Source organism: Misgurnus anguillicaudatus, chromosome 21, assembly GCF_027580225.2.
Source record: "Misgurnus anguillicaudatus chromosome 21, ASM2758022v2, whole genome shotgun sequence".
Classification (NCBI taxonomy): Eukaryota; Metazoa; Chordata; class Actinopteri; order Cypriniformes; family Cobitidae; genus Misgurnus; species Misgurnus anguillicaudatus.
Window position 1 is genome coordinate 64404454 of NC_073357.2, and position 24236 is coordinate 64428689.

At 41.4% G+C, this 24236-nt stretch overlaps 1 long non-coding RNA gene across 1 annotated transcript in view; it reads left to right on the forward strand.

Moving 5' to 3' along the window:
• Positions 1–24236, forward strand: part of LOC141353140 (uncharacterized) — a 238177-nt gene that overhangs the window by 38217 nt on the left and 175724 nt on the right. The window lies entirely within an intron of this gene.

The window sequence follows — 24236 nt, forward strand, 5'->3', positions numbered from 1 at the left end:
TGTTCCTTTAGGAGGAAAATCATACCTTTTCTCCCAGATTTTACGCTTTCCAACGCCCCCGTGCCCTTTGATTTGATCACTCGAGCATACACACCATTTTCCAGATCCATTGACTTTGTACTCCCTTTCGAATTACCCTGACCCATGGTCATGAACGAAATAACGCTTACCGTATTATCTATTCAGATGCCACCACAACGGTTCTTTTCCAGATTCCGTCAGCTTTGACTCCAGAAATGGTTGAGACTCTCCCTTCCCTTAGGCCTGGGGTACGGAGCCCGAGACCTCTCGTCTCAGGGGTGATCAGTCAGTCTCTCCCAAACCTTCTGGAGTCTTCAGCTGTGGAATCCGCATCCTCGTCGCCATTATTGTTGTGGAATTTTAGCCGCATCAAATAATACTCACTAAGAGTCAAAGTCAAGGATCACACAGACACACTGTCGACAGAATTTTCTTTGTCTGAATTTTATATATTCTGCAGAATAGGCTCTCACTCCCTGGTGCTAGAAGTCTAAACCCAAGAGCCCCGATCACAAGGTTGAACACACATTTATAGTAAGATGCTGAAATACGTACAATCATCCGTTTCTACGTCATTTAGAAGATAGCCTTCAGCTGTCAGTGATTAAGAACATAAACAGTTAAACACAAATCTAGTGAAATCATACAACGTATGTCTTGTTCTCAGTACATGATGTTTAAGTCCTTGGACATTGTACTTTGCTCAAAAGACAGAAATAGCATAATTCTGTACGTTAGCAGAAAAAGATGATCTCCATATGAATCACGATTTATGAGCTTATGATTGTAATTTAAAAAATGAAAAATAGGATGAATAATATGAAAATAAAAGCATAATAAAAGTCCTCCACTACACCTAAACATTGCCTGTTTTTGGATTATGTTGTGTGGATTTGCCCTACTGGATATGTTTGCTGGCCATTTGGGATTTTACAAATAAACCACCTTATGCACATGGATTCACCTCTCCTTTGCTTCATTTAAGCCAATTCTCCGCCAACAAAATAGCTAGCGTTGTCATGCTGTAACCAGAGGTAAGTATTACACAAGACTGAGACTATGACTTTCTTGCTCAACTACAATGGTCTTTCCATACAACCTTCACTCTGGGGCAGTGGACTTACAGGGTGGTGTTTGAACACAGTGTGCATTTGACTTACGGGCCTCCAGATGGACAGGGGGAACCTGCGGCCGACCTGCGGCTCCCGGTGTGTCGAGGGGACGTCGGGTATGGATGTGCAGAGTTGAACACTTCCCTTACTCCTCCACTCACGGTTCCGGAGATACTGAGCAGGTGCAAACCTTTGAAGAGGCTCCACACAAGGATGGTTACTATATGCAGACGTTATACCAATAACCCTTCATCCAAGAGCAATATTTACAAGGCGGGTTACTCACACTGGTAGATAGATACGCTTCACCACTACCCGCTTTCCGAGCCAGGAAAGGATCCATCACTTTATACTCAGGAAATCCTATTTGCAAATTCCTTCAACCCACGCTCCACCAGGCTCAACGTACTGTGATCTCCTCACGTCTCCTCTGGCCTCGAAGTGGCTTCTGTCAACATAAGCACAGCACGACACTGCAAGCTTTAGGTGCATGCACACACAATGAAGACAAGGACTCACCCACGACACTCCACACACTTTTAGTGAACTACGGACTGAGCCAGAACTCGACCCGGGCCCCCCGTGTGGTTGGTTGGGGGTTATTCTTGGTGGAGGGGAAAAAGTGCCTAAAGGATGGACACGGGACCTCCTGTGTTTACTCTTAATCGTATTCCTCGGCTCACCCACGCTTCTCTCCACTGTGGGGCCGCAACTCGGTGTGCTAGACTCACAACACAATGTCAGGTAATATACTTTCTGCTCCACACTACGAAATACAATCTATGATGTTACTCACGTGTAATTTGCAATACTTCGTGACACTGTAGCCTTCCAGTGCTACTCCCCGGCTCGCCCATGCTTCTCTCCACGGTGGGGCCGAACGCTGATCATCAACTCACAACAAACGTCAGGTAATGCACTCTTCTTAAAGAGCCAGTAAGATGACAATTTTAAGCATCCTATCACTATTTATAAGTCCCGGACAACAGGTTTAAACGCATGCACTCTGTCAGTTGACCAATCAGAGCAGAGTAGGCTACTGAAAGGTGGGGTTTAGGCAGGCTGAGTCGTTGAATGGCTTCACACGAATCGTTTGGGGATCTCTGAGAAATGGGAAATTTTTAATTTATATTTTGAGAAAATTACAGTGTTTTTTGACCTTGCCTTTGCACACAATGCACAGATCACAGTCAGTCTCACAGACCAACAACAGTGCAACATGTATTGACCTCGTGCTAACATGATTTACTGAGAAGACATTGTCAACATCAATACACATCATTCATCATTAATCCAAGCAATAAAAACGGCGATTGAAACTACATTTATTTAAGCATTTATCTAAAGTAACCGGGTCATAGCAAAACCGTAAATAAGCATGCATTAGCCGTTTGCTAACGTGACTCTCTGACAATAAATTAACAGTTTAAACACACAACATCATTCATCATTAATCCAAACAATACAAACAACGATTGAAACTAACAATTTTACACTCATTTAAGCATTTATCTAAACTAACCGGGTCATAGCAAAACCGTAAATAAGCATGCGTTAGCCGTTTGCTAACGTGACTCTCTGACAGTAAATTAACAGTTTAAACACACAACATCATTCATCATAAATCCAAACAATACAAACGACGATTGAAACTAACAATTTTACACTCATTTAAGCATTTATCTAAACTAACCGGGTCATAGCAAAACTGCTTGCTATCGTGGCTCTGACAGTATATAAGTTAGAGTTTAAACAACGATATCATTCATCATTAATCCAAGCAATAAAACGACTATAGACATTTTACACTCATTTAAGCAAGTATGTAGCTATAATCATACTTACAGGTTGTGGTTAGGAGACGCATGTTGTTCCAAATAAAGTGGGTACTGAACCATCTTGCATTGCCAAACGTCTAAATCCCTCCGTTAAAAATTAATTTTAACCACTGATTCTTCACAGCCAGACACGTTTAGAATATCCCTCCTTGAAAAAGTCTCCTTTGGTAGTGAAAACAACAAAAGCTGTAAACAGCGTGAGCTGATGTTTACACTCACACACTAGCTAGCTGTGGGCGGGTCATAGTTTTCGTTTCTCCCGCAGGCAAGGCTGTAGGCGGAGATTAGTATCTCATGTGACGTGGATAAGTTCGTGTGACGTGGATAATATCAGGAAGAAGACTCACTCCCTATAACGACTCGTTTCAGCGATTCAGAGTCGACTCCCTGCTTTAGAAGCCAATAACTTTATTAATCGTGCACTTTTTGGTTCAACTACTTTACACGTTGTTTACATTGATGGACAGCTACACGACACACTGCAATAAAGGTTAGTTTCGATTTTAGATCTGTGTGGCTCTTTAATACTTTATAATAAACGTAGTTTGTTACTCATGTTCCTTGATGACACTCTGCTGTTCTTGTTCCTGTTCACAGCTGGTTCTCCACTGTAGATCACCCTCGACGACAACTCCAATAAGTGCTCTCCGAAATTACTATTCCCACAAGGGCACGACATGAAAGCACATCCGCATCATAACAGTGACCGTTCTTCACTTACTCAGTCCAGTGACTTGTATTATTGATGCTTTCTTCTCCCAGTAATACAACCTCTGTTTCTTCTTATACAGGCTTTGCCCAGACCTCCGTTCTTTCCACACCGTGACCTTTTTTTCTTTCTTTTCCGTGACCACACACCGCACAACACACGTAGTGACAAGCACTTTTTCCGTGGTGCTCCTTTAATAGCCACAACTCCTCCCTTTTCGCCTCTTTTGGCTACCGCACTCTTTCCACTTGCTTTAAGCGATCCCCGGATCAACGGCGCCTTCCGGCTCTTCAAAGGAAGTGTGAGTTCTGGTCCGCCCTTGGCGGAAAGGAGCTCGCCCCGAAATCAACCGCCCTAGGCGGAACTGCATCTGCCCAAAGTCAACCGCCCTCATCCTGTGTTTCTATGGGCCTATTTATATGTCTCCTCTTCATACATCCTCCAATCACAAGTTACCACTTTTAATCCGCACACCTGTTGCTCCTAAACCCCTGATTGTGTTGCCTCAGAAACCAGGAAGTGAAGGTGTTTGGAAAATGAGGTCCGGGCGGAAACCATCTTCGGGCGGAACCAATCTCGGCCGCTTTTGGTTCCGCCCTATAATAGTCACCCTGTGACACTTCTATTAATGTAAAGCTGCTTTGAAACAATTAACTATTGTGTAAAGCGCTATATAAATAAAATTGAATTGAAAAAAAAAATACTACTCCACCTTTAAGGTCGTACAGGACTTCAGCAAGACTCGCTCTCTCAGGTAAGTGTTCTAGGTTTGCTCTCTCTACTGCTTCACCTTTAAGGTCGTACAGGACTTCAGCGAGGTAAGTGATACTGAACTCGCTCTCTCAGGTAAGTGTTCTAGGTTTGCTCTCTCTACTGCTTCACCTTTAAGGTCGTACAGGACTTCAGTGGGGTAAGGCAAGGCAAGGCAAGGCAAGGCAAAGTTTATTTGTATAGCACATTTCATACACAAAGGTCATTCAAAGTGCTTTACATAGAAATGAGAAAACAAAAATCAAAGATACATGAATTTAAAATATCAATTAAAAGAAAATAAATGTGATTTTAATAAAAACTGTTTAAATGTGTGAAAAAGAATAAAACAGGAATAAAAGTATAAAACAGTTAAAAATAAGAATAAAAACAAGAGAAATGAAAAGAATTAAAATAGTGCATATAAAATATAGTGCAATCAGTTTGGACGCAGCATAGTGCTCATTCAGTAAATGCATAGCTAAACAGATGTGTTTTGAGTCTGGATTTGAATGTGGCTACTGTTGGAGCACATCTGATCTCTTCTGGAAGCTGGTTCCAGCTGCGACTGGCATAATAGCTAAAAGCTGACTCTCCTTGCTTTGAGTGAACCCTTGGTATTTCTAGCTGATGTGATCCTAATGATCTGAGTGATCTGATAGGTTTGTATTCAATGAGCATATCAGCAATGTATTGAGGTCCTAGTCCACTGAGTGATTTATATGCCATTAATAATACTTTAAAATCAATCCTAAATGTAACTGGTAGCCAGTGTAGCGACCTGAGGACTGGTGTGATATGTTCATATTTTCTGGTTCTGCTCAGAATCCTGGCAGCAGCGTTCTGAATGAGCTGGAGCTGTCTAATGGTCTTTTTGGGAAGGCCAGTGAGGAGGCCATTACAATAATCCACCCTGCTGGTGATGAAAGCATGCACAAGTTTCTCTAAGTCTTGTCTGGAAACAAAGCATCTAATTCTTGCGATATTTTTGAGATGATAGTATGCTGATTTAGTTATTGCTTTGACATGACTGCTGAAACTAAGGTCAGACTCCAGAATCACACCAAGATTCCTGACTTGATTTTTAGTTGTTTGACCCCTAGCGTCAAGGTATGCATTCACCTTGAGAACTTCATCTTTGTTTCCAAACGCAATGACTTCAGTTTTCTCTTTGTTTAACTGAAGAAAGTTTTGGCACATCCAACTGTTAACTTTGTCAATGCATTTGCACAGGGAGTCAATGGGGCTATAGTCGTTAGGGGATAGAGCTAAGTAGATCTGGGTGTCGTCTGCATAACTGTGATAGGCAATTTTGTTCTCTCTCATTATTTGGCTTAGTGGGAGCATATACAGGTTGAACAGGAGTGGCGCAAGAATTGAGCCTTGCGGGACTCCGCATGTCATGGATGTCCACTCAGATTTATGGCCACCTATACTTACATAATAACTAGGGATGCACCGAATCCAGGATTCGGATTCGGATTCGGCCGAATACTGGGCTTTTTGACGGGGTTCGGGTTCGGCCGAATCCTAGATTTTTTTTCCACCGAACCGAACCCTAGGCTTGCGCTACGCTGTTTGACGTCACGCGGCCGTTGATTACACACATCGGGTGCTGATGTGGAGATGAGCTTTTTCTTTCGGTGAGCCTTAGGGGCTGGACACACTAAAACTTTTAAACACGACTGAAAACGCCTTGAGGACGCCAAATGCCAGCTGTTTTTCAGCCGAGCGCTTGGTAGCTGTGACGCTTCAGCTGTGAGCCGGTTGGTTGCTGTGGTAATGTCCCGCCCCTCCTCCACTGTAATTGGACGGCCGTGTGAAAACTGACATTGATGAGCGGAGATTCTCACTCAAAGTTAAATATAGTTTTCAGCGCGGAGCTGCTTGCTTATTGAAAAACGAGCGTGTCGCTTTCATTATGCATAGGCTTATGGTAATTGTCAAAATAGTTTTTCCAACTTGTCATCCTGGCATAATGTAAAGTTAAAATTAAATAAAATGAAAAATACACTGCTGTGGACGTTGTTTACTTCATTAATGTGTTTTACTGTGTTAATGCATAAGGATGCGAGTAGGATTCGGTATTCGGTTTCGGATTCGGCCGAATCTTAAACGGTGGATTCGGGATTCGGCCGAACCTAAAAAATCTGGATTCGGTGCATCCCTAATAATAACCTCTCCCTTCTAAGTATGACTTGAACCATTTCAGGACCACCCCAGAAAGTCCGACCCAGTTTTCCAGCCTGTCAAGAAGTATGTTGTGATCGACAGTGTCAAAAGCAGCACTGAGGTCGAGTAGCACCAGCACTGATAGTTTGCCTGTGTCTGTGTTGAGGCGAATATCATTTATTATCTTTATGAGCGCTGTCTCTGTACTGTGGTGTGGTCTGAAACCAGATTGAAAAATGTCAAAGTAACCATTAGAAATTAAGAATTTGTTCAGCTGATTGAAAACAACTTTTTCAATGATCTTGCCTATGAAAGGAAGATTTGAGATTGGTCTGTAGTTGCTCAATACAGTGTTATCTAGGTTGCTCTTTTTCAGGAGGGGCTTAACAACTGCAGTTTTAAGGGACTTTGGAAAAGTCCCAGAGTGAAGTGATGAATTTACCACTTTTAGGAGATCTGCTTCTAAACAGTTAAAGACACTTTTGAAAAAAGATGTTGGGAGTGTGTCAAGGGCACAGGTTGATGTTTTAAGATGCTGTACTGTTTCTTCCAAAATTTTACCATCAACTGCTTCGAAATCAGACATCGTAACTACTTTCTGATGTTGTGGTCTGATTTGTCTGACCCCGGCGCAGCTCAAGGATGTGCTGATCACCTTTCTGATATTATTGATTTTCTCAGAGAAGAAGTTAGCAAACTCACTACATTTGCTGTCTGAGAGCATTTCACTTGGAATGTGACTTGGGGGGGTTGTTAGTCTCTCTATAGTAGCAAAAAGAGTGCGTGTGTTATTTATGTTTTTGTTTATAATATTTGAAAAGAAAGTCTGTCTAGCTTTGCCTAGTTCCACACTGAAAGCACGAAGGCTGTCTTTATAGATATTATAATGGACTACAAGTTTTGTCTTCCGCCACATGCGCTCAGCTTTTCTGCATTGTCTCTTCATATTCTGCACCTCTGTTGAGTTTCTCCAAGGTGATTTTTGCCTGCCATTCTTCTTCCTGACTTTTACAGGAGCAATATCATCGATTACACTCTTAACTTTCGAATTAAAGGAATCAAGGAGAAAATCAACAGAGTCTGCAGATATGCTTGGTGTTAAAGATATAGCCTTCATAAATAGCACACTGGTGTTCTCATTTAAGGATCTCTTTTTGACAGACACAGATCTAGTTTCAATAGTAGGAGAGATTAATATATCAAAGAAAATACAGAAATGATCAGACAGTGCTACATCCTTAATAACAACTGATGAAATGTTTACACCCTTACTGATAATTAAATCTAGAGTGTGTCCACGATTGTGTGTGGGTCCATGTACATGTTGAGTCAGATCAAAAGTATTTAAAACAGCTGTGACATCTTTTGTCATAATGCTTTCTGGCTTATCTATGTGAATGTTAAAATCTCCAGCAATAGCAAAACAGTCAAACTCTGAGGAAATCGTTGATAACAGTTCTGTAAAGTCCTCAACAAATGCTGGAGAGTATTTTGGGGGCCTGTAAATAATGATCAGTAGAATGTGTGGAGTACCTTTCAACACAATACCTAGATGTTCAAAAGACGGGTAATTCCCAAATGACACTTGCTTACATTGATAGACATCTTTAAAAAGAGCAGCAATACCTCCACCCCTCCTAGCAGTTCTGCAGAAACTCAAATAGGTAAAGTTAGGAGGGGCTGTTTCATTAAGGACTGTTGCACTGTAGCTTTCTTCTAGCCATGTTTCATTTAGAAACATAAAATCCAGGTTGTTTGTGGCTATTAAGTCGCTGACTAGAAGTGATTTGTTTTTAAGTGAACAGATATTTAAAAGTGCTAACTTAATAGTACAATTTTTTTCCCTAACAGAGATCTTAGTTTGACAAGTCACAGGCAGCAGATTAGATTGATTTGCCACACGATTTGATCTAGCCTTACACTTTCTATCATGTACTAAAACAGAAATAGAGAAAGATATTAGGCACACTGAGTTCCTGCTTTTGTAAACATTTGATAAAAGTATTAGTATTCTCATAGCAGGAACCCGACACACATCACTGAGAGCCATTATCAGTTGTTTTTGGTTCACCTACAGCAGATGGAGGAGGGTGGGTGCCTTGGCGTTGTGTCAGAGACCGAAGAGCTCTCACAGGACGAGGAGGGGGAACTGGGCCCACTGGCTTTGGGGGTTTTGGGGCTTGCTGTTTTCTGGTTGAAATCTGTGGGCTTGCAGCAATAGAGTGGGATAGTTTAGTTCCAGCATAAACCAGTTCCTCCATTTTTCCGGAGAAGGTCAAAAGCGGGGATGCTGGAGAGAGGAATGACATATCTAGTGAAGAGTCCTGTTGTTCTGATGTGACCGGAGGCTGTGATATGTTGTCCTGGTTTCCCTGGCTGTTTTCCAGAAAGTCGTCCTTGGGTGCTGAATCTTGGAGCCGTTCTAATCTGACACAGTCTGACTGTAGTAAGCTCTGTGGGCATGACTCAGCTGAGATTGTGTCCATAAGCAGTGGTTGTTGTGGCTGAGTGGTGTTATCTCTGTCCTTGTGGGATATGTCAACATTATGTCCATTCAGGTGCTGGAAAGAAGTCCTGTGGTCATTCATACTCTGTCCAGGTGTGTGTGTGCCATTCAGGTTGAGTGGATTGGCACACACTGCTGAAGGATGATGAAGGGAGAAATAGATGTTGTCCTTTAGAACTCTTGCACCCAGCCTGTTTGGGTGGATGCCATCCTGTTTAAATAGTTGTCTCCGACTCCAGAAAAGATTGAAGTTGTTGATAAAGTTCAATCCTTTTATGTTGCAGGTTTTTTGCAGCCATGTATTAAGTCCAAGCAAACGTGAAAACCTATTTGTTCCTCTTGCTGGAAGTGGTCCACTGATGAACGGCTGAGCTTTTACTGTTCTGAGTGTTTCAAAAAGTTTGTTGAAATCCCTCTTAAGGAGTTCAGATTGCTCTTTGTGAATATCATTCTTCCCTACATGAATGACAACTCGATTTACAGTCTTATGTTTCATCAGAATGTTCTTAAGTTCCCTGTTTACATCAGAAACGGTTGCTTGTGGAAGGCAGCACGTAGTTGAGTCTCTGTTGCTATAGTTTCTGATTATTGAGTCACCCAATATCAGAGTTCTGGGCTCGGATGCGCTCTGCGCTGAGTGCCGCTGTCTGCTCGATCTTGAGCGGCAGTTAGCATCAGTGTTAGCTGCTGGCTGATTTGATCGGTGTTTAGTCACATTTATCACATTTGGGGATTCCTCACTCATATTCATTAATACTTCAAATCTGTTCTCAAGATGTATAGGTGGTGGTAGAAAGTCAGTGTTTGCAATCCTTGTCCTAGCTGTATCTGGCGTAGAGGAAGCTATTGCGGCAAAATGTGATGCTCGTGACAGTCTGATTTCTTGAGTGATTTTGGGTCTTGCTCCCTGTTTGTACCATTGATTAGTGTGTTGATCATTAGATTTATGGGACTCACCGGCTGTTTGCTGAGGGCGTCCATGATGACGAAGCTCTGTTGTGTGTTCCGTCTGGTTTGGTAGTCCTGTAAGTAACTTTGTTTCAAGAACAGCAATCCTTTGTAAAAGTCTGTGGCAGTTTGTGCAGCAAGTAGATTGTTGATGAGGCATTCCTTTTTCTTATCCTTTTGAATGAAGGCAGCTGTGTTTTTCCTTCTGGAATGTAAGCTGATGGCGGTGGGAGGCTAGACGGATGAAAAATTCCACTTTTTTGTAATCCTCCAGTCCCGAAAGTTTGTAAATTGACGTTGATGCCAAGCTTTGTTGTTTGAGCACTATACTGATTTGCTGAAGTTAAAATTATAAGATAAAATATAAAAGCGATAGAGCAAAGCGCAGAGCAGTAAGCAAAAGCGTCCGAACAGTAGCAGAGCAGGAAGTGATACTGAACTCGTTCTCTCAGGTATGTGTTCTAGGTTTGCTTTCTACTGCTTCACCTTTAAGGTCGTACAGGGCCTCAGCGGGGTAAGTGATACTGAACTCGTTCTCTCAGGTAAGTGTTCTAGGTTTCCTTTCTACTGCTTCACCTTTAAGGTCGTACAGGGCCTCAGCGGGGTAAGTGATACTGAACTCGTTCTCTCAGGTAAGTGTTCTAGGTTTGCTCTCTATTGCTTCACTTTCAGGGACATACAGGACTTAAGTGGGGTGAATAGCACTAGGCTCGCATATGGATCTTAGCGAGTATGTATAGAAACCATACGTCACCTCTCGTCGTTGTTCCAAGGCAAGGAAGGGATTGTACCACTTCCAGCTGCTGTGTGGGGGGCCGCTGATGGCCGGCGAGGTCTAGGTTTGTGGCTCCAGGCGGCTACACACCACAGGTACGTGCGGCAAGATGGCACAGATGCCTTCGTCCTTTCTGGGAGTAAGGCAGAAATCTGGGAGATAGCAGGGGCCACCAGGCTCACCTCACAACGCAGCACAACACACCACAGCCACTTCCACTGATTTCTCTTCTCAACAATACAGCCTTTCCCACAGTACCTTTACTGATGTTCTCACTGTTCTTTCGTCAGGTTCCTGCCTGGGGTCGGCGTTACGGACGGGCAGATAGGTATTAGATGGCCGTCGCCTGCGGCAGTTCACGCCTTCTCCTACCGGACTCCTCTCTGCCTGAGGGGGCGAGTGCAGACAACAAAGGACACGGCACAACACTGCAAAAGCTTTAGGTGTACACACGTCAAAGGTTTGTTTGTTTGTTTGTTTGTTTTTATTTGACAATAAAAGTTAAAACAGATACAATCAAGCCCAAAAGACCTGTTCATACACATCTTAAAATAAACTGTCGAGGATAAAAATACACAAAAAGCCTCAGGCTTATTTCCATTGTGGTCCTCATATATTCAAGAATGGACAAACAGTTCATAATGGGAATGAAATCAACACCAGCACATCAACATTTCATATAATATTCTATTTAAAAACCTAATTAAATAGCCATTCCTTAACCTCTCTTTTAAAAAGACCTTGTTCCTTAATTTGTTTTAAACAGTCAGGCAATTCATTCCAAGCAGCTGCGCTAGAATACAAAAAAGAATTTTTCCCACTTAAACTTTTAAACCGACACAAATATATATTATTTATCCTAGCCCTTGTAGAAAAACCATGAACATCTCTTACAAACACATAGTAATCATAAAAGTATTTTGGAACATTTCTCTGTAATATTTTGTGTACCATCTTCAATTTAAGAAAAGTTACCCTTTTTTCCACCTTTAAAAACCCTATTTCCTTAAAATGACTATTAGTCAGATGTCTTTGTGGATGAAGCCTCAGAATAATTCTACACAACTTATTTTGAGCAGTCTGTAATTTACTCTTAACTCGTTTCGTGGAGCCACTATACCAAAAAGTTGCCGCATAATCAAAATATGATTGTACTAATGCCCCAGCTAACATTTTTAAAGTTTGTTTATCTAAGTAAACAGCCTGTCTTGCTAAAAATTTTATTCTATTACATACTTTAGAATGTGCTAAAACAGCCATACTTTCCCCTGTCAACGTATTATCCAACATACATCCTAAATATTTAACTTCCTGCTTAGAGGTAAGAATCACCTCTCCAACCCTTACTTCTAATTTGGAACTTTTCCTCAATTTAGCCGCAGAACCAAATAAAATAACTTCAGTTTTCCCTAAATGTAAAAACAACTTATTTTGAAAAAACCAGTTGGATATTTTCACAATCTGTCTACTTAGTTCATTTTCTATTATTTCTTTTTTCTCATCAGGTAAACTCACCCCACTGCACTACACACACTTCAGTGACTTTAATAAGGGCCACACTGCACTCCCAAATGGCGGTAGGCCCTGGAGGGGAATTCGGTTGCTTGCACAGACAATGATCCACTGATGGCGGGTGACCGTCCACAACACCCGGCTGCCTCACTTTACCCGTTTCTCCATGATGAGGCCGCTGGACAGCTGTACACACTCCCAAACACCGTTACACATTTGTTTACACGGGTGAATGACAATGTACTCCACTTTACTCACTGTCCAGATGCTCTTAATCCTCTTCTTTCTTCCTTTCAGCACTCCTCTGAGATTTCAAAGAGAGAGACGCTTTCACTCTGGCTCAACATCAATGTTTCCAGCAACCTTCAGTATAAACACACTCCAAGACAACGTTTACGCTCGGTTGTACAGGTAACAAGGTGACAAGACGTGTACTCCACTTTACTCACAATTCAGTCGTCCTTCATCCTCCTCCTCCTTCATTCAGCGCTCCTCAAACGACACGCTTTCACTCCGTCTCAACTTCAATGCTTCACAGCAACCTTCAGTGCAAGCACACACCACCGGTAAGTATACTTCACATCAACTTCATTAATTTGCATCAAACCTGTTCTAGAGCTTGTCTCAATCGTCCTATTCGCAAAGCGAAGACGCTCAATGCCGCTGCCTGTAAACCCCTGCTGCAGTATTCCAGTATATCGTCCCGCCTGTACGTTCGTTAGCCCAAAGACAACCGCACTTCCTGTTTCTGTAAGCCGCTTTAATCCTCACCACGGCATCCAATTCACCCAACCAGCGATCGCCATGTTGTTTGATACACCTGCTACAGGTTACGCTGATTTGGGGTTTCCCTGGGGTTACCCGGAAGTGACGGTGTTTTCGTAAATTGGTCCGGGCGGAACTTTTCTTCCTATCCTATCCTCGTGACACTAACAGTGATGCTAATAGCCATTATAGCTGCTACTACAGTGAGAACAGCTGTGATTGTTCACATTGTTGAGACATTTATAATTGTATGATTGATTGAGACATGTACATTGAATATTGTTGTATTGTTTTATTACAGTTTTCACCGCAACATGTTGATGAAAATAGAGTGACAGTAAATGATCAACCTTACTAAGACTCTGTCTTCATTGGCTGTGGTTTAACTTGGTATTTAGTCAGAGTTTCAACACACTGCATGAGAACACTACACCCAATGCGTGTCTTCGTCTTTTGAAGTTTTTGATCCGTCGGTATAAACCACAATTCCCTTTAATAGCTCCATCTCTGCTTTTTGTCATTTTCGCTTTTCTTTATTCCTGATTTTTAAATTTGGATCTAAGAGTATATTTTCCCATCTCTGCCATCGAGAGTTAAATGCTTTTGCATCTTTCACTTTATTCGTAGTCAGATGTTCCATTACCAGTTCGTCCGAATTTACAAAAATCTGCTTTCCTCTCGCTAGACCCTGTAATTCTGGGTATCTTTTTGCCAGCGCCGACAAGCTTTTTTCTACAGGGAGAAATTTTAATTCATGCGTTTCCCAATTTCCAGTTAGAATTCTTATAGGCATGCTGTTTTTTAAATTTCTGGCTATTAAGACACCGACGACCGTGAGACACGTTCAACAGATAATGGGTTTGTTAAACTATGTAAGGGATGTAATTTCGAAGTTTAGCCAAATGGCAAAGCCAATATATGTGGCCATTAAAGGGAACAAATTGCAATGGACAGAAGAAGCAAATTATGCGTTGCGCAAATTACAGACGGCAATCTTAAGGGGATCGCACACTGGCCGCGCAGCTCAGCGCCGCGCAATCGAACACATTGTTTTCTATGAGTATACGCACACCGGCGCCGGTGTTTAAATTCCTTGTCGCGCCACTCACATAGTTTAACATTAAATAACATCATATGTGTCCCACATCATTAATGATTAACATTGACTGCTAACGTATATTTTACATTTTGAAGTAGACGCTATCTGACGAAGCTCGCGCTATTTAATGTGCACTTCCAGTTTACAATACCTCCGAGTTCTCCTAGGCGCGGCGCTGAGCTGCGCGGGCGGTGTGCGATCCCCTTTAGACTCAGGACAGCTAGAGAGAAGATCAGATGAAAAAGATTTAGAAGTGAATCTTGAAATAGATCCAAATGGTTATCAATTAATGTCATTAATACGTTCCTTCATTGTTTGGGTAATTCCACGATTACCCGCTGAGATCCAAATTCCTAGAAATTCAACCATCTCTATCATTAACTCACATTTTTTTAATGTTAATGTCTCTTCAGCGCCGTTTCAACTGTTTTTGTGTGTTGCGTCTCATCGGATACTATTAAGATGTCATCTATATAAATCTCTACCGGTAAGTCTTTTAATATATCCATCATCACACTCTGGAATACCACTGAGCTGTTTAAATATCCATGTGGCAGCTTACAGTAACAATATGATTTATTGTTAACAGTAAACGCAGTTTATTCTTGACTTGTCTCTGTCAGCGGTTGTTGTGGGTAAATGTGACTGAGAAGTTGTGAGCAGATGTAAACACTCAAGAGAAGTCGGATGAGTTTGAAAAGATGGGATTTTTTTATTTACCCCAATTCAGGCCAAATAAAGGCAATAAAAATCATCAACATTAAAGAAGAAAAAAACTATTGAGTAAGAAAGTAAATTGACATGAGAGTAAAAAAAAACTTTTTTGCAGCTGCTTAGAAACAGAGCTTAAAAAGAAATCACTTTTAAGAGCCTACAACAGACTTATGTCTTCACCTCTCAAAGACTGACACTGTTCGTCTAGATATAGACCTGAAACACACCTCTGAAATTGGCACATACCAACACATAATACAATACAGGGGTGCCTCAGGTGAGCAAACAATAAAACCTTAACAACAGCCAAAATACTAAATATACAAAGCTAGAAAATTGCAGACCATTATTTTTATAATGCAAGCTCATATTTGGCAAAGCCACAATATATATTTACAGCTAATAAATTAAATTAAATGAATAAATCAAACTCTGGGTCACTTCCTGTTGACCCAGAAGTTATAGCGTAATTTCAAGCTATTTGAACCTGCCAATTGCAGCAAACTTCCCTTTAAACAGACCAAACGTGATATGCTGGTAAGACACAATGATGGTACGTTGAAACTCTGTTACCTTTTAAACTAAATAAACAGACACATAATTAATAAAAACATGTTTTGCGTAGTTATTGTGATCAGCTATTGTTGTGAAGTGAATGGCATGAATTGAACAGTAAGAGATGTATAAATGGCTGTAGCTATAGCATATGAATCATTGTAGTGTTAGATGTCAAAAATGTGCACACAAAAGTTACGGGATAACTGAGTGTATTGATGAATATAATTAACAAAGGATTAGAAACAGTATGATGGTTAACGAAATACATAAACACACTATACCAACATATAAAGGTAACATACTCAGTCTTTACCTTATGGTAGGTAGCGCTCCGCTACCGTGATGGTAGCTATGCGCTCCATCACAGCGGTATTGACCAAAAGCCATTTGCTAGTTCCCTTTCAGTTGGTCACTAAGACGTCACGTTGTGACGACGAATTGGGAACCACTTCGTGGGGACCTATCCGCTTCGAGAAACTATTAAAAAAACAATAAAATTGGCATGCAGGTATTTGCATCTGCCGGCGCCGCGCAAGTATTTAACGAGAGGCAGGTGCAGATACCAAAATACTTTTTTTTGCTTCGAAAGCCGGTAGATCAACTGCTATTGAGAAGCAGAGATAGCATTTAAGCGGAGGCTCGCAGAATTCCACCTCTTTACTTTCACTTTGAACTTGAGTTTGAGTGTGTGCGTTGCTCTCCCCTGTGTGCTTCATCAACTCAGCACAGCATTAAAGAGTGATTTCCCTAAAAGAGCAGTACGAGTTGAATTTGTGTCTTTTTAAAGACAGCCATTCTCTCATGTCACGGCAAGTGCGTCTTTTTAAAGATGTCATTTTGCCGTGCGTTTCGGAGGTCCTGGCACGATCTCCGTCTCTAATGCCTGACTGTGCACGTTGAGGCTGGGTTCATGGAGGGGGCCGTCTATTTTCCTTGTAATGGCCACGTTCGCTCGGGTGGTGGCAGCGGTTGGTTCAGAGTTGTCTCAGTCGCCATCTCCCCAGCCGTTCCACCTTTTGATTGGTACTCGAGTCTGCAAAATCTGCGCAGCCCTAACCTCCCGTACCTTTCTTTCCCGGGGTTCATGATGGTTGGTGTGGTCGTGGAAAACCCGTTTTCCTCCTTAACCCGCCCGTTAAGCCATCACCTCTCATCTCTCTTGACGGTGAGGCCGCTAAGGGTAACGCTGCTCCCAAACGACCAGCCACCCTTCCCTCATGTGCCCTCTGGGCTGTGGGGAGGCGGTCTCTGCCATGCACGCCGTGGCGTTGCTGAAGGTTCACCAGGCAAAAGCACTGAAGGTTCTGCACAGGGGAGGTCACGATCTGGCGGTGTATTGACCTGGCGTTGAGAGCATCCATGATCACCGCACGAGCCATTGGACGTGCGATGTCCACTCTGGTGGTCCAGTAATGCTATTTTTGGCCGTGTCTTGTGGACATGAAGGAGGTAGACAAGAAACATCTCCTGAATGCTTCGATTACCTTGACCGGCCATTTCGGCAATGCGACTGAGAGCATCATACGACAGCTCTCGGTCGCTCTAGAGCAGACTGGGGCTAGATAACACTTTCACTATTTCAGACAAAAATAAAAATTTGATAATTTATGTATTCTATATAATATAAAAAATGTTGGGTTTCTGTCAACCAAGTGTTGGATCAAAAAGGGAAAACCCAAACCGTTGGGTTGGAATTTAACCTATTCCTGGCGGGTTTAAACCAAAATGCTATGTTATTTTGTCCCATTTTTGACCCAGTGCTGGGTTGAACATTAGCCAGGATATTTTGTGACTGCAGGGTTACTATTGTGTAATGATGATGTATATCATTTGTGATAAATTAGTAAAGCAAATTGGCAGATTCTTTTTCTTTAGGCAAAAGAAAAAGTACATAAATAAGATGTTTATTTACTTGTTAACCGACTTAAATAGCCTTAAAACAATTTGAAGCTATTTGAAATTAGAGGCAACAAGTGTATTTTAAACACAATAATCAAAGATGCATTATACTTGTAGCATCAGGTGAAGTTTTTGTTTTAAATTGGGTTTGTTTGTTTGTTCTATAATGTAAATATCATAATTACATTTGTTCTATAATTTCAAAATTTTAAGAAAAAACCAAGTGGTCTGACTTCAGGTTTGTGAAATTACAGTAAGTTAAAGACATAATTCACCCAAAAATGAAAGTTCTGTCATCATTTACTCTCTCTCTCTCTCTCTCTCTCTCTCTCTCTCTCTCTCATGTTGCTACAAACCTGTTATAAATTTCTTTGTTCTACCAGAAAATCTCAGGAGACAGATTAACAGTTCATTTGAATTTATTTAACAGTGATAAACAGCAATGTTTAAGGGTGGAATGATATAGTTCTTTGGCGTAGACCCCGTCCGTAGTTTGAATCCGGGGATGGTGGATTCATGCAGTTCCTGCCTGAAGATGAAGGCAGGGGCGGAGTCTATCCCCACAGATTTGATGAAGATGATGGACACCCATCAGTTGGAATGTTTCTTGGAAGTTCCTAGAACATAGTGATATAAGGAGAATAGTCCTTAACTGTCCGCCGATAGTGACCATAACGTCAACAGTAGAGGATAGCCGTGGAAGGCTGCCATGTCAGGTTTCAGGGCTGAGGCCGCGTAGGCCGGAAAATAAATCCACATTGGCTTGAGAGCAGAGAGGCCGCTTGGCCGAAACTAAAGCCACGTTAGGCTTGAGAACAGAGAGGCTGCTTGGCCGGTAAATTAAGCCACGTTAGGCTTCAGAGCAGAGAGGCAGCGTAGGCCAGAAGATAAAGCCACGTTAGGCTTGAGAGCTAAGAGGCCACTTGACCTGAAAATAAAGCCTTGTTAGGCTTGATAGCTGAGAGACTGTGTAGGCCGAAAATTAAGCCACGTTAGGCTTGGGAGCAGAGGGGCTGCGAAGGCCGGAAATAAAGCCACTTAGGCTTGGAGCAGTTAGGCCGCTTGGCCTGAAAATAAAGCCACGTTAGGCTTGAGAGCTAAGGGGCCGCTTGGCCGAAAATAAAGCCTCATTAGGCTTGATAGCTGAGAGGCCGTGTAGGCCGAAAATAAAACCACATTAGGCTTGAGAGCAGAGAGGCCGCTTGGCCGGAAACTAAAACACGTTAGGCTTGAGAACAGAGGGGCCACTTGGCCGGAATTGAAGCCACATTAGGCTTGAGAGCAGAGAGGCCGCATAGGCCGGAAGATAAAGCCACGTTAGGCTTGAGAGCTAAGAGGCCGCATACCTCTTACGGTGAAATTGGGAGTGCTGCTCCTGATGAAGAGAGAAGATTGATTTATGCATGCTTTTGTATTCTCATTATAAAGTAGGAAGAAGATTAGATGGAACAAACAAATCTGACTGATGACAATAAAAGATTGCACGGTGTCCGCGTCACATCTTGTGCTTCCCTGGTCTTGTACTCTTATTTGAAGTTCTGTCATGTCGTCCATGTCTGTAGTCTTGTAGTTCATTGGTCCTGTTGTAGATGGTTTACCAGGTGTATCTTGATATGTTGTTTACCCACATGTTTATGTACAGTCCTTGTGTTTCAGTTGTCCTTTGTCGAGTATTATTTGCTGTCATGCATTTTGAGTCCTGTATTCTGGTCTTCGTTCCTGTTCTGCTTTGTGCACTTTTGGGTTTTAAGAAATAAACCATTGCATTTGGATCCGTTGCCTTATCTTGCCTGCTTTGCAATGACACACAGATGGTTATAAAAATCTTGGTTTACGATGTAAATTAAGACCCCCAAAAACTGATAAGTGCTATCAGTAGGGTTGTACAGATGATAGATGGATATACTTCTGAGAGTTATAGCCTTCTAGATGACAGTTTACAGCTTAAACTTTGACTAACCATGATAGCATGATTAACGTGACATTTATGTGTTAACACTCTTACATGACATGCACTTACGAAGAACTGAATTATTTGTTTTAATGAAGATCCTCCTCCATACATGACCACAGACATGAATTGTGACAACCCACGTGCATGCAGCATGTGCGCATGGCACAACACGAACAAAAGCTTACTCCTTGTGCATTTAGCAATTTTGCATATTCAGATCCTTGAAGCCGTTTATATTGCAATTCGAGTTCCTGGACATCAATAAAGAGCCCTGATGGTAATACAGGCATCTGGAAATGAAGCACTTATAGATCTGCATGTCCATTAGAGTCAATGTTAAAAACATGTATATCGTTTTAAAATAGCTTGCCTCATGTATGCGGCCGCGCTGTTATGACGGTTTAAATCCTTGCAGGCAGTGTATTATAGTTATATGGAAAGGTGATATACGTTTTGCTATTTCATTGAAGATGCAGAGTAAGTGGAATGTACTCATCTTATTCCAGACAAATTCCTTGTAAAGTTATCTAGATTCAGTCCCGGCGCCATGGGCGGGCTTTAGGGGGCCGGGCCTGCCCTGTGAGTCACCAGTGCCCGCCCTGGACGAGCCTGCGGTCTCCCTTCACCTGTTCATCAGCTCCATGTTTTAATCAATAGGCTACTGTTATTAATTAAAAGTTATTGTTTTGGACATATATAACTCCTGAATAAAAAATAAAATGTGTTTGGTCTGATTTAAAAAAATATTTATTTTAAACGTATTTGATTGGTTTGTCAATAGTGAGCGTGGAAATGTTTGGTTGTTTGCTAAGCGTGCCCCACCGCTTAACGTTAAGACACGATTTGTAGTGAGACTGACACGTTATAGTTCTGCTGTTATCTTTCAACTATTTTCGCTGCTGAAACAACAAAAACACAGTCAACATTGCGTCTAAAATGTAAGTGGGTTAATATTAATTACTTGTTTGTCGTTGTCATGAAATCTGTCACATTTTCAACTGTGATGTGATGCTGCTAAACTGTATCATGTTATTAAAAACTCCACATTTTTACCGCAGTATGTTTAACCCACTTTGTTAACACACTTTGTGTTTGCTGCGCTTATTTGTTTAACTTTTCGTTATTACATTATGCACTTTCTGTCGCCATTGAGACTAAAGGATGCAGAATCATTATCGTGTTTTGGTGATTGTTATTGCCGTTTTTAATCAGACTAGGCTACTTGTTCGGTCGGGCAAGTAAAATTCTCTTTCACTTGGCCTTTTAAAAAATCAACTTGTCTCTGATATTAAGCTGACAAGCGTTGATGTCGAGCCCTGCGACGTGTTTTATTTGCGTTTAGACTGCTTCAGTAGGCTGGTCCAATCTTTACGACTTCTCCGTTGTATTTCGTTAATGGAGAGGTATGTTAGTTCTTCCTCGCTTTTTGTCCATTTAATTCATAATTAATGATATTATGCATTGCAATGAGGTTGATCTCATTTGTGCCCCCCCTGAAAAATGAAATGCCCGTCCGTGAATTTGTGTCTGGCGCCGGGTCTGTCTAGATTCATAACCTTAAGCCCAGGATTAACTGCATGATTTCTGTGATCGTGCCTCTTTGTCAGTGGTACAGTGTCGTACAATGGGAGAGGTTCAAAGACGGACGTCTTCCCAGTCTTGTGTCCAAGATAGCTTCCAATAGTTTTCAGAAATTCAGCATGATCACCGCACAGTGTGTTTGCTGCTACGATCTTGTATGAGTGCCAAAATCTTGCGGTGTATTCCGGGCTTTAAACAAAACATAGAATAAACAAGTAATATGAAACAAAATTCGTTTTAAAGTAAACTAAACTTATGACGTGTTATTTCAGACACATTCCATTTATCCTGTCATGTTGGAATTCATTAAAACAGCCTATGATGATTAAAATTAAATAGTTAATACACATAAGATAATCGAACAACAATAGATACAAACATTACACCACTCAAACAAATATAAAACGGACATTATTTCCATTGGGTTCTATGTTAAAACCAGAATGAACTGTTTATCATCTGTAGTTACAGCTGGTGCACCGCCATTTCGGGCGGACCATCCATTGCCAACGTTCAACGGCACTTTAAATTGGAATTATGTGCTGTGAATTTTAAAGCTAGCAGTCACATTATGTCTTCTACAGTGTCCAGACATCCGCTAGCCTACCCATGCGCTTGCACTGGGTTCCTGCGGCGCAAGCAACGCACAGTGCGCTTATAAATGGTTTAAACTGATGCAACCACAGCTCCGTCTCCATGTCACGCTGTAAGACGTGATCCTTGCCATCTTCGGTTGTAAAAGCATGCAATCACCTAATCCAGTATAATGAAAAAGAGAGCTTACCTTAGGAGACGGTAATCCAGATAAATAAAGATAAGGATGTTCAACGCAACCCAGCTTCGATGAGAAGTTGACCGAGATTTATCTGTATAGCGCTGTTTTCACTGTCCTCAAAACAGGCTAATATTTTCCTTGTTATGTGAAGTCCCTCCTTCAGAAATACGTAACAAGTTCTGATTGTGTAGTTTGTTTTTAGTGTGCTGTGATTCGATAGCAGCTTAGCTTAGCAGAGCCGTTAGAGCCAAAGCTGGTGACTGACGTATTCCTGTGTGCAGAGTTTAGTCAAGGAACTGTTTTACTGACGTCATTAAAGCAGGAAATAGAGGGCTGTAGTCCAAACCGGCCGTTCGTTGTAGGCTTTTAAAGAGGAATTCTATTGAAGAAAATATATCGCCTGGCAGTGAACTTTGTGCTTTATCATTTTACAGGTATTATTTATTCTATTATAGCAACATTACACACTAACTAGGGTTTAAAAAATAGTATCAGGAAGAACGTGACCTTTAAAGCACAAAGCTTTAGATCAAAACAAATGCTGTACCATAATAAGCATTACTGCTGCCATTCGACCACACACACACTTACGATCTGCTTAGCAACAAATATGTGAGCTACGCTATATGACCAGGATTTATTCTCCAGAGATATATTAATGTGGTGTCCTACCGTAAGATTTAAAAATCGTAAAATAGCGTATTCCCGTATCCTAATTAAAGTCTGTAATTAGGGTCAGGTGGGAGAATATCTATGGTTAATATTTGCCGTTGATCGGAACGGTTTGGAATGAATAACTGTTAGGCATTATGCAACATGCATTGTTATAGAGTAGCAAGTAAATACATGGTACCTTAAATTAGTTGATTTTAGGGAAATACTGAAAGGGAGAGCTTCAGATGAAACTCGAATACTATGCGGCGGCATTACTTATGCAAACACGCGAGCACAAGACCTTATCAGACGCCTCTTTGCGGTAGGTCATGCATGAAAGCCGTTTTTAAGTGTGCGTTCGAAAATTAAACACCAATTTTTGCGAGCAATAGCCGTTCATCCGAGTTGATCGATGTCTTTGCTTTCTAAGATACCCGCGTACTGTTCGGAACCAATAATAAGTGGAGCATTTCGTATGGTAGATGTAGGACAAAGATCCTGTGATTAGGGAGATGTCAACCTTCTGCATACTTAGAAACCCCCTGCGGCACTGCCAGCGTGCAGGTGCAGCGCTTCGTCAATCAATGATGAGTAGTGACATCTGCTGCGGGCGTTCTAGTGTGCGACAGTTAATAATGTTATGTTTACACTTTAAGGATCATCCAAATGTACGTGCACTGTTCATAAAAGAAACGGCATGTCATTTCCTTCCCTGTGCAGCGTTACGCACTTCTAAGGAAACTTGCAGACTTCCCTTTTTAGTCTGTGGCTTCTGAGCCACAGACTAAAGAGAGCTCCTCACGATGATGGTGCTGGTGAAACAAAATGTTGTACCGTGACTAGCCCAATGACGGATAGAAGTGGAGTGGTTGAAGGGGACTCGTGTTCGTTCCTTCCTCTGCGCTTCTAGAAGAATAATTCCATATCATGATTAAATCAATTTCTTTGATCTCTGTGTTTAAATTATAATCTGACTCCAATTTAATATACTAAGAATTTAGTGCATTATTCCAATTATCTGTTGATCATAATTTAGATGTTTGATTATTTATAAATTCCCATAGTCTTAGTTATTCGTTCATTATGGACCCGGTATCGCACAGAGCATACGCCGGCCGTTTGCGTACATCTCACGGACACAAAATTGTCAGTCTGATTTAAGTCAGAGGTTACCGGGTAAACTAATATTTTTATGTCTGGCCGCTCCATGCTTGCTCCGATCATAAAAATAGTTACTTTAGTCTAACGCTCATGCAACTTGCTAAGTCAGGTGATAGACATAAATCTGAAAGTCCTGGTGAACGTGCCCCATGCTTCATTCAACATCAAAACACCAGTGTGATCATAACCTGACAGAATAATCTTGCGGTAATACCAGACTCCTTCTACTCTACTGGAAATAATAATTTCTGAAAGAATTAAAATAAATCAATACAATTTCTGAAAAATTCAGATGAATCAAATGTAACAATGTATTATACCAGGCAGGTTTCAGCTTCAAACATAAATTAAACAATATCATACAGAATATGATTCAATTCCAATCAATTCAAATGATCAACAGTTACAAAGTCATACCTGGCAATAGACACTCTGGCTACAGAGTACTTCCATCATGAATATAATATACCCAAAATGGTGTAGGAAGATTCTTGTTAAAGATTTCTCCCATAATGTTTGAATACACACACACAAAGTGTGGGGAAGTTTCTTGCTAAAGAATACTTCCCAGAGTCTCTTGCCAAGCCACCTTATATACCCAGAACGAGACACAGAATAGTAACATCTTAAATCAGGATTTGGTTGGTCGGTTCTCGTGACCTAAAGGAGCACCAAATGGGACTGTTAACCATCTGTAATCTAGATCTTCTCATGAGGTGACACCCATCACAGG